Source organism: Anas acuta, chromosome 3, assembly GCF_963932015.1.
Source record: "Anas acuta chromosome 3, bAnaAcu1.1, whole genome shotgun sequence".
Taxonomy (NCBI): Eukaryota; Metazoa; Chordata; class Aves; order Anseriformes; family Anatidae; genus Anas; species Anas acuta.
In genome coordinates, this window is record NC_088981.1 from 60124637 (window position 1) to 60129369 (window position 4733).

Below are 4733 nucleotides of genomic sequence, written 5' to 3' on the forward strand. Positions count from 1 at the left end.
GGCGGTGGCACTTGGTGGAAGCTCTGTTCAAAGACTCTCAGGGCAAACAAAAACCAGAGTCCTCAGTGAAGGCTGGCATGGGAACTGGGGCTGTTGGAGCGGGTGGTCCCTGAGGAGAGGTTGTGAGCCACGCAAATCCAAATTGGTTTGCTTTGCAGTGTGAAAATGTTCCAGCTCCCTGCCAAAAAGTGTCATGTGGCAACAAACTGACATCCCCCTATTTTTAGCTGCAAAGGCCACTATGAGTTGACTTCTTTCTTAACTGGAGCAGCGTCCTTAGACTTTTCTGCTATGAACTTAGAATGGTGCATGGTGGTGAAGACTGTTGTCAGATTATTCAGGACTAACTCAGCCCAAGTGCACGGTAACTCTACTTTAAGCTGTTTTTTGTTTATTTGTTTTTTTTTTTGTTTTTTTTTTTTTTTTTTGAATCACAGATCTACCCATTTCAGTGCTGGCTAGGCAATCTCTCCTCTTCTCCATTACATTTCTTCATCTGAGGAAGAAAAAGAAGGAAAGGATAGAAGACAAGGATCACTGCAAATGATAACATAGAACAATTTTCTTCCATAAGACTGTTTCCATCGTGGTGTCTTTGCCTGTTTCTAGACCTTAGAATGCTCTTTGTATGGCAAATAAATAAATAAATAAAACTTACAATAAGAAAATTGGCCTCCAAAATTTCCAGTTAGAAGCTAATGAATGCATCTTATTAGCTTCATGATACTTTCCAGTTTAGGCTTGTGGAGCTTGTCTTGCCCAGGAGTCTCTTCCCTTGATGATGCTTTACAGAGGTGTGATCTCTAATTCTGCTTTTCAAACTTCTTACGCTAAGTGGATACCATTCCCATAACGTCCACATTTACTGGCATTCCCAAACCACATTAGGTGTTCCCTCCCTTTCATTATTGAAAGCTGCATTAGAAATCAAGCAGTATGAAGTTCAGACTGTAACACAAATCGGGATAAAAAGCCTGATCACATTGCTTCAAAAGTTTTCCTTGAGCTTCTCTTGTCAGTAGATTCGTTTCCTCTAAGGTAAAACCCAGTAGAAAAATATCCATCAACTCCAATCATGTCAGATGTTCGGACAGCACAACTTTAAAATGTAAAGAAATTCTTGCAGTCTTGTAATCATTGCCACTGGCTAGCTCAGTCCTCATACAACTCCTGTTCTCTTCCTCCTAGATGCTTAATAAATCTGAAACTGGTTAGAGGAGGAGCAGACAGGTAAGCTGGCTGGCATTTCTCTTTTTCTGTCACCTCTACAGAAATAAATGTAAATATTTTATTTTGATTAAGCGTTTTCAATTAAGCTGTCTAATTTCTTTTAACAAAATTATAATTCAATGCAGCTGAGGATATTCTTCTCAAAATGTCCAGTAGGCCACGTGCACAGGGCACACATGTTTGAGAGGATAAAGTAAACATATTTGGTGGGGCTTTGCTTTGCAGAACAAATATATTCATGGCCATTTCACTCCTCAAATGAGAGGGGCTATGCCTGCTGCACTGGGACTGGAATATAATATTCTCTAGAAACAAAGACTTGCTATGTTTTTTTAACTGCATATTAAAATAATAAAAACTGTAAGCAGCAAGATACGGTGATTTAGTTTTCCTGATTGAAAGTTGCTGCATGCATATCTTTGTTTGGAAGATGTTTTGGCTAATTAAAGAAATAGAATTAAATGAACCTTAACATAAACCCCTAGAGAATATTACCATAGCAAAAATTTTCAGGAAAAGACCCTTGTTTAAAACACTATAGTTTTCTGTGACATAGGCATTTTGGGAAGGATTTTTACTTTGCATTGGATATGATTTAATGGTTACAATTTGTTATGCAGTTTTAATTCTGTTTTTAATAGTATTTAAGGTATGAATATTATTTAGTTTACTTTTTTAAACTACATTGTATATTGATTTCTGATAGAACTTGGAAACAAAAAAAAAAAAAAGGACTTTACAAGACTTTTTAAAATTGCTTGTTAGATTTTTAGGTTGGAGAATTAAGAACACATGGCACAAATGTTAAAGATAAAACATAAATTACCTATGGCATAGAAACATAAATCTTTCTGTATATTTCCAGATAGGTTTATTTTTTTTTCCAACTGGATTTTCCTTGAGATTTGCATCCAAGGAGTCCAAAAGCTTCACTGGGAGTTTGGAGTGGTACCTTGTAGCACAGTCACTCTTCGCTAGCAATTCCTGCAGGGTGCAATGCTAACTCAGTGGGGTAGTTTTGCTGGGAACATTTGGTCCCATTCTGAGCTGAGGATTCTGTCCCTGCCAACTCCCCTTCCCAGTCAGTGTGCCGTGGGATAAGAGTTGTGGCTGGGAGGCTGCAGATTTTTCCAGGGTGGCAAAGAGGAGATTTGGGGAGGCCCAATGGATAGGCATCCCCAGAGGCCAGCTTAGAATCTAGCCTAGATGTGGTGCTGCTCATCTCTTTAATGACACTACTGCCTGCTGGAAACCATACTGCCTCCTTGTCTCTTCTACTCTCTAGCAATAGCAAAGACAGGCACAGGCACAGGCTGGAAGGTGCCCTCATCAGAGGAGCACAGCCATCTCTGTCCCCTGGGGTCTGAGCTCCTGTGCAGCTCACCCTCCTCGTGTGGCAGAGAGCTCAGAGTCCCAGCAGGAGATGGGGTCTTCTGACACACTTCTTTTAAAATATTTTCGGGCATAGTCAGTTGAGGTCTGAAGATCCTAAAACCAAGATCCAAGAAATGAAAAACTATGTAATAGTTAAAAGCTAGGCCTTTGATAGAGACACTCACGCAGACCTTCCTCATAGCATAAATTTTCTTGCAGTCACCAGTTGCACTTCAGTGGGAACACATTTAAGCATTTGCTTTTTATTCATTTTCTAAATTTGTGCTTTGACGTGTACCAATAACTTGTCCAATATCCATAACTCCCATGGGACAAAGAACTGGTACAGGTCTGTGGAAAATACTGAAATCAATAGAGCTATTTCAGACATGGACAGGTTTATATGGAAAAGAAATCTTGCCCATACTTCATACAAGGGATCTTTGTTGCTGAAATCTGTGCCATAATTGTGGGTTTGTTTGTTTTTTTTCAGCTTACTTACTGGCAAGTACACCATCCTGACCTCACTCTTTCTTTCTTTTGGAGGCTTTTGCATAATAAAGAGGTATTTGGATGAGAGGTCTGCTTTTCCTCTTCTTTTCTTTTCTTTTCTTTTCTTTTCTTTTCTTTTCTTTTCTTTTCTTTTCTTTTCTTTTCTTTTCTTTTCTTTTCTTTTCTTTTCTTTTCTTTTCTTTTCTTTTCTTTTCTTTTCTTTTCTTTTCTTTTCTTTTCTTTTCTTTTCTTTTCTTTTCTTTTTTCTTTTCTTTTCTTTTCTTTTCTTTTCTTTTCTTTTCTTTTCTTTTCTTCACAGTGATCTCTCCCCGGGGTACACTTGCATACTGAACCAAATATAAATCCAAAAAGCACCTTTTGTTATTAAAGATTGACAAAAACTTGATCAAAGATAGATTTTTATCTAAGAGGATAATTCTTTTAATAATGAGCTGAAATGTCATATGCATTATTTACTAGGAGTTACTTTATTCCATACAGAAAAGTGAATTCAGTCTCTATAAAACTGTAGCATAATTAAATGTGCTACTTAAGTCAAAACAAAATCAATATTGTGCATCTGACAAAGGAAAAAAATCAGCTTGTATATTGCCAAAGTAGTATTTTCATCTCTGCACAGAACTAGTGGTGTTCACAGACCTGCTTCTTCTCCTATTTCTTTCAATAGCAACAAAACTGAGATTCCAAATAGTACCTCAAAGGCCAGCCACAATTTGAAGGCCAAAACACTGCTGAAAATTATTTTGAGCTATAATATTGTCTCAGTGATATGGTGGTTGAGATGTGGGTGGTGATACTGGTCAGCTACACTGTGCCTGGAAAAAATCTTTCAAAGAAACTACTTGTGTTTCTCTGCCATGCACGCACTCTGTAAACTCCCAAAGTAGAGTCTGAGTAAAAGGTGAAGAGTGAGATTTAGATTGCTTCCTATGGTGTGCAAGCATGACTGAAAAGCTTTAATCTCCTCAAAATCCAAGGGAATGACTCAACCAGCTGCAACAGACCTCCAGGACTGGTGGCACCTAAACTTGGTAGATGTAGCTCATTTTGAATCAGAGTTCCTGGTGGCTGTGTTTAAGCTCTCAGCTATGCGCAGACTCCCTTTTCTACGGACCATATAGAAAGCTGAGCTTCTGCATAAGCACCATCACTGTTCGAATCTGTGCAGAATGGGGCCTCAACTCTGCTTTATCCCAGCTATCTGGTATGTGCCCTTGAGCACAGCTTTTGCACTTGAAAAGCACTAGGCGTAGTACAAAGTAAAACAGCCATTGCTAAATTGGTTCAAAACTATGAAAAAAACATATTGATGGTGCTAATCCAGGCCTGTGACTGTAAAATGTCATAGAAATTGCACCTTTAGGCTCCAGTCAGTACTCAGAATCAGTGGGGGACAACAGACCAAGATAAAGACTGAAAAAAAAAAAAAAAAAAGAAAAAAAAAATCTTAAAGCTAGGATACTCTCAGAAACCAGAGCCAAATCTGTACCTTCTCTGCTGCCTTCAGAAGAGCCTCACAGACCAAAAGATTCAGGCTATAAATACACACAAGCTCAGAGTGGTTGTCTCCTCTTCCCACCAGATGTATGGGAGGTAAATCCTCTGGAAGGATGCAA